This window comes from Mustela nivalis (assembly GCF_964662115.1).
Source record: "Mustela nivalis genome assembly, chromosome: 12".
Lineage (NCBI taxonomy): Eukaryota > Metazoa > Chordata > Mammalia > Carnivora > Mustelidae > Mustela > Mustela nivalis.
In genome coordinates this window covers 46820927-46836633 of record NC_139031.1, presented here as the reverse complement: position 1 = coordinate 46836633, position 15707 = coordinate 46820927, and the positions used below count along the sequence as shown (strand labels likewise).

The following is a 15707-nucleotide window of genomic DNA, read 5'->3' as shown; positions in this document are numbered from 1 at the left end:
GATCTCAGGGTCCTGGGATGGAGGCCAGCATTAGACTGCCTGCTCAGTGGGGAGCCTGCTTCTCCAGCTCTCTCTGCCCCTCCTCCCACTCCTCTTTGTTTGCTCTCTCTCAAATACATAAATAAAATGTTTTTTTTCTTTTTTAAGAGATAGCATGAGTAATAAGAGTGTAGGCTCTATCAAACTTTTTGTATTGAATCCTAACTCTTATACGTCTTAGTTGTGTGGCCTTGGGAGAGTAATCGAATCAGTCTAGATCTCCATTTCCTCAGGCCTAAGATGGGAATACCGAATGCAACCATTTCCTAGGGTTGTTTTTATGAAGATTAATTTGACATAAATGCTCAAAAAATGTTATCTATAATAAAGATCAAAGCTAGGAGAAGGTTTGAAAACTTTCAGACATACTAAACGCCTAGCTGGCTTCTTAAAAATACAGGTAGTATAGACCTGAAGGGCGGCATATCCTAAAGTTTTACTATGGCAAAGCCAAGTCTCCTACAAAGATTTCAAGGTAGAAGGCAGCAAAGGATATTTAGCGCCTTGGAGCTTTAGGGGAAAACTAGCCCAAAAGAGGTGGAGAGCATGGAACTAGTGAGGATGGAGTAACTGGGCTTTGATAGGAGTTGGAGTAGACACAACAGAGGGAAATGGCTTTAAGAAGAGAAGAGGAAGGGGCACCTGGGTGGCTCAATCTGTTAACCATCTGCCTTTAACTCAGGTCATGATCCAGGGTCCTGGGATCAAGCCCTGCATTGGGCTGTCTGCTCAGCAAGGGGTCTGCTTCTCCCTCTGCCTGCCATTCCTCCTGCTTGCGCTCTCTTTCTCTCAAATAAACAAATCTTTAAAAAAAAAAAAAAAAAGAGGAAGAGTGGAAGGATATGTAATGCACACACTTTGCATTTTTTTCTACCACAGGCTAAGAGATAATCTTTCTAGTATGTCTGACCCATATTTTGTTAAGTGAGAGCATTGTTTTTTATTAAACAACTTCTAAAATGTCATGAATGTAATTTAACTAAGTAAGAGTATCCAAAACACACCTTTGAAGATGTCTGATAGAAATATATGCTCCTTCCTCTCATTTGGATTCCTACAAGAAAATGGTTTCCATAGTGTGTGTCATGATACTGAGAGGGTTTTCCTATTTGCTACTTTTCATTTTATTTTTTTGAATGAGTGATTTAAATTTCTTTCTGTACATAACAGATAGGGAGTGGCTGCAAATAAAGTCCATAAATGGTCCTATAAGCGGAATGACCTAAAAACATTAATTGTAAGAACAATGGTAATACAACGTAGAGAACTACATTGTCTCCCTGCAGGAGCCCCTATGATAAATCCCTCCAGAGAATCTTCTTTCTTTATTTTTGAAATACATCTTCTCTTGGTCACTGAGCAGCCAAGAATCATGGTGTTTGGGGGCTGAAAGGGAAGTTCAAGAAATTTAATCCAATCCTCTACTTTACCGCTGACAAAACTAAGGCCTTTAAACAATTACTGACTTGACACTGTTTAACAACCAGATATAGTAAGGACAATTCTGTCTTAATTCAGAAACAGGAGAACAATGATAACTGCAAAGTTTATTGAACATTTTTAATGGGTCAAGCACTAGTTGTTATACATGTACTATTTCTTTTTTTTTTTTTTTTAGATTTTTTTTTAAATTTATTTATTTGACAGACAGAGATCACAAGTAGGCAGAGAGGCAGGCAGAGAGAGAGAGAGGAGGAAGCAGGCTTCTTGCTGAGCAGAGAGCCCGATGTGGGACTCGATCCCAGGACCCTGAGACCATGACCCGAGCCGAAGGCAGCGGCTTAACCCACTGAGCCACCCAGGCGCCCCTACATGTACTATTTCTTTCCTCCCTCGAAATAACCCTGTAAGAAAAGTCCTATTGTAAGAAAAGTCCCCATTTGGCCAAGAAGAAAATATGAGCCTGAGAGGGGTTATTTAACTCACCCTAGGTTACACAGCTAAAAGAGCCAGAAATGAATGAAAACTATTAGGTCTGCATGAAATCAAGGTCTGGGTCCTTGATTATTAGGTTATTAATATTGCCTGTGATGACTCCATGGAAAGGATGCTTGGGCTCTAGTGCCAACTTTATTAATAACCTGAAACATGGCCTTGGAAAGTCACCACCTTTCTGGTTCTCAATTTCCTGATACTAAAAAGAAAAATCATTTTCATCCTGTTTGTTCCACAGGATAATTGTGTGGGCAAGATAAGATGATAAATATTACACTTATTTTTTTGTTTGTTTGTGTTTTATTTTTGTTTTTTGGTGAACTCCGCCTTCAGTGTGGGGCTTGAACTCATGACCTTGAAATCAAGAGTCACATCTACCAACTGAGCCAGTCAGGTGCCCCCATATTATAGCTATTTAAAAGTATTTTACAAATGTAAGGAGATATCTAAAGCAGGAGAATAAAACAGTGGGGTACAAAGAGTCACTACTTTCTCTACAAGAAGGAAGATATACGGCTGGGTTAATAGAAGACAATCAATCCACTTGCTTGTTAACATTTTTACTCACCAGAGGGCATGGAAATGTCAGCTGTGACGCCAATATAAAAGCTGTTGTTAAATGTGGACAGGAAGCTTGGTTTTCTGGGTAACTAAGCTACTTCACAACAGAGTTCAAAATCAGGCCTCAGTTTGTCTACAAGGCAAAGAGCACACATTCACAGTGTGTCACCCAGTTTTGATACTGTTGTGTTTCTCAACCTCAGCCTATTTGGGGCCAGATGATTCTTTGTTGTGGAAGGCTGTCCTGTGCATTGCAGGGCATATAGCGACATCCTTGACATATACCCCACTCGATGCACTAGCACCCCCACAGACCAACTGGGAAAATCAAAGATATCTTCAGATATTGCCAAAGCCCTGCCCCTCTCCAGGTGAGAACCACTGCAATAGAACATGATTTTAAAGTAATTTGTGAATAGGAACTGAGGAAATGAAAGGACTAAGCACATTGTTTTAAATATTAAGAAATAATAAAAAGAAAAAATAGCCCCAAGCAGCCGTTATCACTTCCAAATGGCACAGTACCAACTTCCAAAGTGATGCTAGTCAGTACAGAATTGCACAGCCACAAAATTAATTAGTAGAGATCTGAGGAGAAAAAGAGGATGAGGACCCCAACAAAAAAAATAGTGACTTCCATGAATGAAGGAAGGTTTTTAAGCAAATTTATTGAGATGCAATTAACAAACTATACAATCCACCCATTTAAAATAATCAGTTCAATGGGAGGCACCTGACTAGCTCAGCCAGAAGGGAAGAGTGTGTGACTCTTGATCTCAGGGTTGTGAGTTTGAACCCCACGGTGGGCACAGAGATTACTTTAAATGGATAAATAGGTAAAAACTATAAAATATACAATTCAATGGTTTTCAGTTTATTTGTAGGGTTAGACAACCATCACCACAACACAATTTTAGGACAGTTTCAGAGAATGAAGGAGTTTTAACCTGTGATTTAAATGCTGACAGTTCAATTGGTCTCTGTTCTTGCTAGAGATTACCAGAAGCCTCCTGTCTGGAAGTAAACAGCCAAACCAGCAATCACCAAGTAGCTGATTAAAAGATCACTATATTTTGCCCTTTGAGTGGCTAGCTTCCTGTCAAAGATATATACATTGTCTCTCCTCTTTCATCACCTCTCTATTAATACAGTTTGTGTTATAGGCCAGTGTATTACGTTCGAGAACATTTGAAGCAAAAAGTGACTTACATTAAAACTGTTTACATATAATTGTGAATTTCTGCTGTACATCACTATGACTAAGATGGCTCATAACTAGTATAACATGTCCAGGCCAGTTTGGATCCTCGGCAGTTAACAGCACAATTCTTTTAACAGCCAAGCTCCAGTAGGTAACCCTTGACAAAGGCATTTATTGTTTGTTCTGTTAGCTACTGAACCAGTCTTTGCATACTTGGATGTGTAAGCAAGCAAAATGGAAATTTTTATTCTAAGTGATGTGCCATACTTTGCACATGGAACAGAAGTTGATTAAATATATGTGGGAAACTCCAATGTGTTTTCTCTATAAGGAAAATTTATCTGTGACGAAGGGTCTAATTTAAAACTGTACAGAAAAGGTAAATATACACCCTCTGATATACTGCTCAGTCCTGTTCCCCAACTCGCCCCACCCCAATCCCCCTCATTAACAAAAAATTGTCACAGTTCCTTAACACGATAGAGTAGTAAGAATGGTATTTCAACAAAAGATGAAATGCTAAGAAATTTCCTCCCAAAAAACAGGTTATTCATTTATTCCTGAATCAATATGCCAGCAAAAACAAGACCCTATTTTATCTGGCAAAACCTCCTGTGCTTTTAGATACTGTGAAAATGGAAAAGGAAAAAAGAATTTCTTCCATATTCTTTATGCATAACAAGAGTACTCATTAAATGATGTTTATGTATGATGATGACAGAATGTTTAGATTGCTTCATTGCATGGCATTGCAAGGGCAGTGCCCTGGAGTCTTCCCCGGGCTCAATCTTAAATAAACAACAGCCCTTTTAGTTTTCAATGTACTGACTTGGCTCAAACCATGCCATGAATTACTTTTGTATGAAGACTGTCGTAAAAAAAATTAGTACAGAATGCTCCACTGGCAGTTAAAGCCAGTACAAGCTAATGCAAGCAAGTTATGCAAGTTAAAATAAACAACAGAGAATTGGGTGTGAAAAAAATATTTATCAGGTATGTCCATCTGAACGTTTTAAGTTTAAAACATCAGCGGCGCAAAGCCAGTTTTTGTCAAGGTCACTTACTGATCAGAAAAAGCTTTTCAGCTTCCACAAAAATATCCAAGAAACAAAATGAGGGTAAACAATAACATTCAAATACTGTAGGTGTGTTTCATTTTATGCCACTTGTAAGAGGCAGGGTTTTCAATCTAACGTGAGATTTCCAGATCTTGATTCCTCTCTAGAGGCACTGTTCTGGTAAGTTCAAGGGCTTCAGACAAAGAAGAGATTTAGAAAATCAATGATCACCTCTATCAGCAACATTTCTTTGAGAGCTAACTGGGGGCTGTCGGTGGAGGAAGGTACAGGAAGCTGCTTGTCCCCCAAACAGTTGCCCCACAAGCATTCCTCAGACTATAAAGATTCTCTTATTAGCATCAAATTGGGGCATTATGTCTTCAGAAACCTCTTGTTAATAATACACACGTGTCTGTCAGGATTAACACCGTGTGCAAGATATTTAGATCAGCCTTTTCAATCTCCATTTTATTCACCTTCTATTTGGAGAGATTAGATAAACTAAACACAATTACTCAGAGCACAGATGCTGGAGTCAAAACTTGGTCCCATCACTTACTAGTTATGTGTCTCTGGTCGGTTTACACGTGTATAGTGGCCTCTTCCAGGACAGTATGAAAAATACTATAAAAGCAACAGACACATAAATGGAGCCTATTGGAAGTGGGAGAGTGAAATGGTGTGCTGGTAGAGCCTAACCAGGGAACTGGAGCAGTCCACAGTTTCTGGGTACTTGTGGCCCCAGGCTAGGAAGGTCAACCTATAGTTTCCCATCTACAAAATAAGGTTGATACTAGTAGTACCTCCTTCAAAGGGTTTTTAGGGGGATTAAATGCAATAAAGAATATAAAGTGCTTGGCACAATCCTGGCACACAAAGAGACTGACAGATGTTAGCTGCTTTTTTCCTTTGGTCCTTAAGAGGCTCTGCAGGCAGAGAGGAAGAATGAAAAATGAGCTAGGAGACCACCCAGGAACAAGGGGGTGTGTACTGGGTGAAGAATCCTTTACATCTAATTTACGGTGAGAATTGAGAAGAACACCATAGGAGTGTGCATTCAAAGCACCAGAGCCACAAGATGAGCCAGGGACACCCTTCTAGCTTCACGTGGCAATATTCATGGATCTTGTTGCACTAAGTATCCACGAGTTCCCCCACCCCCAATCTGTCTGAGCAGCCACTTTTGGATCCATATGAGCTCACGGGCCAGACACTGAGCTGTGCCTAACTAAGACCCAACAGCTTCTCTCTTCTCTAGTAACAAAACTCTTACTTGTGTTCAGGTTGTTGGCAGAAATTCCTTGATTTCAAGAAGGTTAGGCCCCTATCTCAGGCACAGGGAATGAGCTGAAATTGTCTCAACTGGTCACAGTAATCTGCTTCCCTTCTTAAAGGACTGGCCAGAGTGGGCACATGACAGCCTGGCCAACAAGACTTAGGGTAACTCCACGAGGACAGGCTCTTTTCCTAAAGAAAAAGATAAGACTTCACAGGAGTCTCCACCTGTCTGCTTGCTTCCTGTCCTGACCATGCAAGGGGTGGCTGGAGACATTGCAGCTCTAGTCCAGCCAAGAAAATGACAAAGAAGTTGGCCCTGAAATCATTCGATCAACACAGGCAAATGCCTATCTCCAGACTTCCTATTATATAAGAAATATGAAATCCCATCTACAGATGACTTTTCTGTTTCTTACAGTCAAATGCATTCCCATACAGTGCTTAATTTCTTACTTCTGTCTGAACCATCTATAAGATACATTTTCTCACTTGGTTTCATTTGAACCAAGATTTATTTTAATGATCAACCAGAAGAAACCAGTTTGTGGATCCACTGTTCTAAAATAAAAGGAAACAATCATGTCCTGTAATAAGAATTTTGCATCCAACTCATTTCTAATTTGAAAATACAGGTTAAGCAGAAAGGCAAAATCCAAATAGTCTCTTACCAACTTGCCTCTCTTCTCTCCCTCTGGAGCATTTGGCTTCAAAGAGACACAAAGGGACGCTATTTCATTATTTTTGACAGAACCACTTTTGTAATGCCAAAAGTATGCTAAAATTCTACAACTACTTGGGTTCCTTGAGCTAGAGTGGGATAAGCCACTTCTGTAATGGTCTCTTCTCTGTGTCATCTGCCACCACCAACTGAAATAAGCAATGAGCGCCATTATTACTCCAATAACTTACAAATGGATGCCTTTTGACAGTACTTCAGAGTACTTTCACATATATTCTATCCCTGAAGGCTCACAACTCTGCCATTTACCATCTATATGATCTCCATAGAAGGGACTATAGAGACTCTGGGGAAGGGGATCCTCATCTTATTTTTTTAAAGATTTTATTTATTGATTTGAGACAGAAAGAAAGCACGAGTGGGGTGGAGGAGAGGGAGCAGACTCTCTGCTGAGCAGAAAGTCCATTATAGGGCTCCATCCCAGGACCGTGAGATCATGACCTGAGCTGAGGCAGACATTTAACTGACTGAGCCACCCAGGTGCCCAGGAGATCCTCAGTTTGGAGGAGAGATGTCATTTTCCTACCCCCTTAAGTCTTTCTCTGCTACAGGCACTAATGACTTACTCTCTGCCTAGCACCACTGTACTCCTAAGCCAATCATGCAAAAATCATGTCAAAATTACATGTCCACATATGGCTCTCTGGTCTTTCATCCTTGTGTGGGGTTTTTCCCCCTGTGATCAGATGTGATATCTGAATCCCATGCTGGAACAAGAGTTTTATTCAAATCTTGGGTCTCTTCCACTACCTAGACTTCACCAATCTCTTATGCCCATAAACTGAGTTTCTGGTCTAACCTGGATTTAAGTTGGAGTCTGATCCTCTACTAGGACATAAATGATAGGAAGCCAGGGAAATTACTGCTATTTTATTGAGCCACCCTTAGCACATAACACAGATTCTGGTTGATTCACAACAGCTACTTCATAAATATTTGTTGAATGAATCACTCTGAGAACTGTCCCTAACAAGAGATTTCTGCTCCTATGCCTTAATCACCAGATCAGACCTTTGTGGAGTACTAACATCCACCTAGGCCCATTTATAGATGTCTTATCTCTTTAAATGACACAATATGGACTGTTGGACATTCCTTTGGAGTACAGAGCTCTCGGCTGAGCCTGCCTAAAATACACCTTGAGAAATGAGAGAACTTAGGTTTTCACACCACAAAAGGGCAGATGACCTCAAAAAAATAGAACACTAAAAATAAACCTGTCCCTTTCACTTCTCCAAACAGTCAAAAAGCAGTCTCCTGAAAAGATGATCAAAATCATTAGCTACCATGGAAATGCAAATCAGGACGACTTAACACCCACTGGGATGGCAACAACCAAAAAGACCAAAAATACCAAGCATTGATGAGGAAGTAAAGAAATTGGAACCTTAATGTTGATAGGAATGGTAGCCCTTTGGACAATTGTTTGGCAGTTCTTTAAAATGTTAAATATAAACTTATCATATGACCCAGCAATTTCATCCCCAGGGATATACTCAAAAGAAATGAAAACATAAGTCCGGTGTAAACTATACAAATGTTTGTAGCAGCATTATTCGTAATTGCCAAAAAGTTAAAAAATGCAAATGTCCATCAGCTGATGAGTGGTTACACAAAATGTGGTTAACCTACACAAAGAATGTTATACAGCAATAAAAAAGAATGAGGGAAAATTCTGGAATGATGACAGAGTAGGAAGTTCCGGAAATCTGTCTTCCCACCTACACAACAATTACATTGGCAGAATCTGTCTGATATAACTATTTTGGAAAGCTGGAGTCTATTGAAGGTTTGCAACTTCCCCAGCTGGGGAGGAATTGGCTAGATGGTAAGTTGCAGTTAATTTCAGTCAGTTTCAGCTCTTATCACAATAATAGCTACTCATTATTCAGTGACAGGTAGCTGTGCAAGTTACTAGAGCCGCTTGCCCACAGCTTGTAGGACTCAGGATGGGCAGAAAGCATCTAGTACTCCAAATATCAGGGATCTGTCCTCTAATCACAGAGGTGCAGACAAAGAAATGGTGACCACTGTTGCACCTCCCCTAACTGTTGCAAGCCCCACCCCTTGGCTGAAGCAACTTTCCAGGGGATTTAAAGGGCCAGTGCCTTTACGCCCTTCATTTTTCTCTTTTCTTCTTTTGCAAACCAAACGTCAAAGAGTAGGACATTCAAAAGCAACTTTATACATGAAGGAAATTAGAAAGTCACCATGGCTGCCCAACAGCAATCATGGGTTCAACAAAACCTGAGCAGACCTTAAGTTTATACTTCAGGCTGATCTTTTGCACAGAGACAGCCTACAACAATTAAAACACAACAAAAGAACAACATTTAAAAAAAAAAAAAAAGCAAACCCTGAAAAAGGGGGAGAATCTGATGTCCAGAATTATCACAATATTAGATTTAAATGACCAGTTTTCAACAAAAAAAAATCACAAGACATATAAAGAAACAAGAAAGTATGGGCCATTCAAAGGAAAAAAATAAATAAAACAACAGAAACTACCCTTGAATGAAAAACCTGATGGTGGATCTACTAGACAAAGACTTTAAAACAATTATTTTAAAGATGCCCAAAGAACTAAAGGAAGACATGGAGAAAATCAAGAAAATAATGTTTGAACAAAATAGAAATAACAATAAGAATGTTGAAAACCTAAAAGAAACCAAAAAGAGATTTTTGGAACTGAAATGAAAATTTCTCTAGAAGGATTGAATGTCAGATTTGAGTAGGCAGAAGAATCAGTAAAACTGAAGATTAGAATAATGGGAATTGCAAAATCTGAAGAACAGAAAGAAAAAAGTCTGAAGAGAAGTGAACAAAGCTTGAAGGACCTGTGGGACACCATCAAACAGAACAACATATGTATTGTGGAGGTTCTAGAAGGAGAAGAGAGAGAGAGAAAGGGATAGAGAAAACATTTAAAGAAACAATGGCTAAAAACTTCCCAAATTTGATGAAAGACCTAAACATCTGAGACTCTCAAAAAACGCCAAGTAGGAATAACTCAATAAGACCCACACTAAGACACACTATAATCAGACTATGTAAAGACAAAGAGAGAATTTTAAAGGCAGTGAGAGAGGGACTCCTGGGTGGCTCAGGGCACTATCCTGGCTCAGGTCCTGGAATCAAGTCCTGCATTGGGCTCCTTACTCTGCAGGGCGCCTGCTTCTCCCTCTGCCTCTGCCTGCCACTCTGCCTGCCTGTACTTTCTCTATCTCTCTGACAAATAAATAAATAAAATATTAAAAAAAAAAAAAAAGAGCAGTGAGAGAGAAGCAATTTGTCACAGACAAGGGATTCTCACTAAGATTATAAGAAGATTTTAAGCATTAAGCATAAGATTATAAGCATTTTTTCATCAGAAACTTTGGAGCCCAGAAGGAGGGAACTAATATATTCAAAGTGTTGAAAGAAAAAAAAATGTCAACCAAGAATCCTTTATTTGGCAAAACTGTCCTTCAAAAGTGAGGGAGAAATTAAGACATTTCCAGAAAGATCAAAGACTGAAGAAGTTTGTAACCACCATACCTACCCTGCAAGAAATGCTAAAGAGTGTTCTACAGGTTGAAATGAAAAGACACTAGACAGTAACCCAAAGCTGTATGAAGAACTAAAGATCTCAGTAAAAATAAACACATGGGAATATAAAACTAGTATTATTGTAACAATGGTGTGTAACTCCATGTTTTCTCCACAATTTTAAAAACTCATACATTTTGTAAAATACAACTATTAATGTAAAAGTTAATATTATAGTAAATTTAATTGGTAATTCCACATTTATTTTTCTATGTAATTTAGGAAAGTAATACATTTAGAAATTACTAGTTTATGGTTTGGGTCACAAAATGTATACAGATAGAATTTTGTGACATTAACAACTGAAGAGAGTGGGCACAGACTTATTAAAGGAGCAGAGGTTTTGTAAATTATTGAAGTCAAGCTGGTATTAACTCAAATTCGAGTGTTATAAATTTAGAATGTTGAATGTAGCCTGTATGGTCACCACAAAGAAAATAGCTGAAGACTGGGGTGCCTGGGTGGCTCAGTGGATTAAGCCGCTGCCTTCGGCTCAGGTCATGATCTCAGGGTCCTGGGATCGAATCCCACATCGGGCTTTCTACTCGTCGGGGAGCCTGCTTCCCCCTCTCTCTCTGCCTGCTTGTGATCTCTCTCTCTGTCAAATAAATAAATAAAATCTTTAAAAAAAAAAAAAGAAAGAAAATAGCTGAAGAATATACACAAAAGGAAATGAAGAGATTTAAATATTTTGCTACACAAAAGAAGACAACAATACAGGAAATGAGGGACAAAAAGGCTATAAGCCATATGGAAAACAAACAGCAAAATGACAGCAGTCCCTCCATTTCATAATTACTTTACAAATAAATAAACTCTCCGGTTCGAAGATAGAAATTGGTAAAATAAATTTTAAAAATTTTAAAATTTTTAAAAATGTTCCAACTATAGGCTATCTACAAGACACAATAGAGTCACTGTTTAATGAATACAGAGTTCCATTTTTGCAAAATGAAGAGTTCTGGAGATGGATGGTGATGATGGTTGCTCAATAAGATAAATGTACTTAGTAACAGTGAAATGGGGGCACCTGGGTGGCTCAGTCGTTGGGCATCTGCCTTCAACTCAGGTCATGATCCCAGGGTCCTGGGATCAAGCCCTGCATCAGGCTCCCTGCTCAGCGGGAAGCCTGCTTTTCCCTCTCCCACTCTCCCTGCTTATGTTCCCTCTCTTGCTGTGTGTCTCTCTCTGTCAAATAAATAAATAAAATCTTTAAAAAAACAAAAACACCATACTAAGTGAAAAAAGTCAGATACAAAGACCACAGCTTATGTGATTCTATTCATTTGAAATTTCCAGAATATGTACATCCATAGAGACAGGAAATGAATTAATGGCTGCCAGGGGCTGGAAGGAGGGGGAATGGTGAATGACTGCTAATGGATACAAGGTTCTTTTGGAGATAACAAAAATGTTCTAAAACTTGATAGTGGTAATGGTTGCACAATTCTGAGACTATGCCAGACACCACTAATTATACACTTTAATGAATGAATTAAAAAAAAAATTTTTTTTAATTTAATTTAGAGAGAAAGAAAGCATAGGCAGGAGGGAGGGACATAGTGTGAAGAAGAAGTAGACTCCCCACGGAGCACAGAACCCCATCCCAGCACCTGAGCTGAAGGCAGATGCCCAACCAAGTGAGCCACCCTGGCACCCCCACTTGAATGAATTTTATGGTATGTGAATTATATCTCAACAAAGCTGTTACATTAAAACAAAAAAAAAACTAACAACAACAAACCTCCTCCTTTTACAATGCTTTTAGGGCTAGAAGACTAATTTGAGATGGGGCTCAGATGAAAACTTTGTCTTCTACTTCTTCCCTCTGTAGTCTCCCACTACTCAGTCACTCTGTCACTGCTGCCCCCAGGCTCTCACCTGCTCTATTGGCACATAGAAACAGTAACAGCTGAAGCAGCAGAAAAACCACTTTCCCAAGTTCCCACGGCAGCCCAACCACGGCAGCCCAAAAAAGTTAGAGACAAAATCTGCCCCCCAGAACCACCGCCTCTGCCTTAGCTTTGTCTAGGACAGCATCCTGCTTATAAATTATAGTCATATGAATAGGAAATGTGAAATTTTTTATCTATGAACTAAAACAAAACAAAATAAAACAAAAAATTTTCATCTGACCTTTAATATATTTCTTAAAGATAATGGCAGCCTGGGAACACCTGGGTGGCTCAGTTGGTTAAGTGGCTGCCTTCAGCTCAGGTCACGATCCCAAGGTCCTGGGATTGAGTCCCACATCCAGCTCCTTGGTCAGCAGGGAGTCTGCTTCTCCCTCTGCCTGCTGCTCCTTCTGCTTGTGTGCTCTCTCTCTCTCCAACAAATAAGTAAAATCTTTAAAAAAAAAAAAAAAAAAGATAATGGCAATCTGAATTATGAATTTTTAAATTTCTCCCCATTTAAACCATATTGCTCTCATTTTTTTCCCTCTTATTTTTAAACAATGGAAATTCCTTTCTTAAAAATATAAAATTCCTTTCTTACCAAATACAAAAAATATATATCATTGCAAGGTTCTTTGGACATTCTAACTTTCAGAGCCTTTGCTTTTCAACAACTAATCCTCAGTCTAAAAAGGGAAAACAAGATAATCCCTTATTTAAATGATCAATGGAAGGGAATTAGTATGGCAAAGCAGACAACTCTCACAGCTCTATCACTCAGAACTTGCAGAATTTTTAACACAGCACTTCAGAAATAGAAATGTGTTCAGATTTTACCAACAAATTTTCTGCCTTTCCTAGGTTTCTGGCATCAATGTTTCTGTTGTGGGTCCTCACTGCATGCTGGGTACTGTGCAGACCTTTCACAATTCTCCTAGTTCATTCTCACTACAATTCTTGTATCTCTCAACTTAGACTGACTGTCAATTTGGGGCAAGGACCAAGAGCAGAAAAAGAAGGGGGCCAACTGGGAAACTGAGTAAAGGGTACCTGCTCCAAAATACCTTCCTTTTGGTTTGTTACACTTGCTGAAATTCCATAATTAGGTTTGAAGGCTTTTCGGACTGCTTTTAGAAGGTGGAACTTCCTTAGGCCATAATCAAACATGACTTCAGTGTCAGAGATTCTGGGAGCTCCAACTTAAAACAAGTGGACTAAGGACAAACAGCAGAGAGCAGAGAGCCCAATGCCAAATCTAGCAGGCTGACCTAAGAGGCTGTCCCCACATGAGCATCATTGGTCACAACTATTTCTCAGAAGACCCTAAGCAGGCTGCTTTCTACAATAATGGAGGGTAGTTTTCAGGATGTCTCTCTTCCTGGCCAGTTCATCTACCTGCTATTTCACTGCTTCTGACAAAAAGACTGTTTTAAAATTCTGTCCACCCCCTACTAAGGCTCCAAATGTTTAAATGATTGGCCCAATACCACAGAGTAAATGGTTAGAACCAGGATTTGACCCCTCACAAAGTTGCTGTTCTTAATTACTACCCAGTATTCTTTTTTCCACTATATTAATAAAATTCCAAGCAGAGCTAGGAAGTAACCCAAAAACATTTTGTTTTGGGGATCCCCTACTACTTACTTTACTTCCCAAATATACTTCCCTAATGCCTTCTCAAGCCTGACTTTCAGATTTTTTATTTACACAAGGGTGAAAAATGGCTCAATTGCTGGCTTTCCCAGAATAGCTTCAGTTTAATAGAGACCAATAATTTAAACTAAAACAATAAAGTTTTAACCTTAGAATTTCAGACGTTATTGAGGATGGATGCTAGTCCCAAGATTGGCTAAGTTGATTGAGAAGAAATACCTTAAGTTTGGGACAATGAAAGGCCCTTTAGCACACTGAAACATGTTTTCAGCACTATATTACTATAAATAGGACCATAGCTCAAAGAGTGTTTTTCCAAGATCCTCATTTAAATCAGCAAATGAATGGTTGCAAGCCCCCATAACACCAGACCATCTGCTGGGACATTTTATCAGCAAATATGAAAAAGAACATTGCTATGGTGCTTTAAATGGGGAGGTAAATAGAAAGGTTGCTAGCTGAAATCCTTTATTCTTGATTTAAAGAAAGAAGTGGGGGGAGCTCTGCTTTTTTAATTCTTCTCTGTCTAGTGTCCCTGACAAACCTGTTTGATGGGCATCAGGGACCTGAAGCAGAGCTTCTAGGGAAAAAGTAGCCATCATTCATGCTTCATTGGATTTCTATGACAGAATGATCACATTCTGTAGAACCTGGAATAAGCACATCATTATTAAGCCTTGCTTTAGCATTTCTTAACTGATCACGGATGCTGGGGTCCTTGGTGGCTCCTCTCTGCTGGCACTGTTTGTAGTTATGTGACCTTTTCTCAGTGGATAATCCACACAAAAAGCCCTAATTACTTCCCCAGCTTTGACCAGCCAGCAGTGTGAATAATCAATGACACTCATTTCGGTATATTGCACAATCAGATGCTTGTGGTGTTTAAAGAACATTTTTCCATTGACCTGCCACAGCTGTAGGACAATTACAAGCAGTAAAGCTGCTGTTGTAATCACAAGATGACCAAGTGACCTTGTGGGTTTAAAGTTGATGACTGGGGCCTTGACTGGGGCATCATAATGATAGAGAACACATTTTGGGAGAGAAAGGAGGCTTCATTGTATGCTAATGAGACATGCTAAGCCCCAGGAGCGATGCTCTGAAATATTGACAAATCAAGAGACTCATATTGGCAGGTAAAATTCAGTATTTGTATCCATGGCTGCAGCTACTTTTTACTATTGTCTATAAAATAGTAAACAAGTAAGATTGGGGGGAAAATTGAACTCCACCCACACTGTTTCTTAAGATAAACATGAAACTAAAATTGAAGCAAGGTTTCCTGTCTAAACAGATAATGAAAGATTTTTAGGATGTTAAAATATTGCAACATATTCAAATCCCAGTAAATCCCTATTCATTCTCAGGTCAAACTTTCCCCACAAAGATCACTATTAAAAAGATATGAAGGGACACTCAGGAGGCTCAGTGGGTTAAGCCTCTGCCTTCAGCTCAGGTCATGGTCTCAGGGTCCTGGGATGGAGCCCTGCATCGGGCTCTCTCTGCACAGCAGGGAGCCTGCTTCCCCTTCTCTCTCTGCCTGTCTCTCTGCCTACTTGTGATCTTTCTCTCTCTGTCAAATAAATAAATAAAATCTTTTTTTTAAAAAATATGAATATTTGAAATTATGATTAGTTATGAAATTACATATAAAGCTGAGTTATAAAATAAATTATAGGAAAATGGAATATGGCAACTTTTCCAAGAGTGTTTTCCTAGAAACAGAATTCCACCAAAAATCCTAGAAGAAGAATAAATGA

At 39.2% G+C, this 15707-nt stretch overlaps 1 protein-coding gene across 5 annotated transcripts in view; it reads right to left on the bottom strand.

Moving 5' to 3' along the window:
- Positions 1-15707, bottom strand: part of LOC309845359 (uncharacterized protein) — a 151568-nt gene that overhangs the window by 27271 nt on the left and 108590 nt on the right. The window contains exon 5 of one of the 5 annotated variants that reach the window (XR_014301236.1): positions 12542-12745. The exons of the other annotated variants lie outside the window; for them this stretch is intronic. The gene's annotated coding sequence lies outside the window, so the exon portion shown is untranslated. Of the gene's footprint in view, positions 1-12541; positions 12746-15707 lie in introns of those variants that run through there. 5 annotated transcript variants of the gene reach the window in all.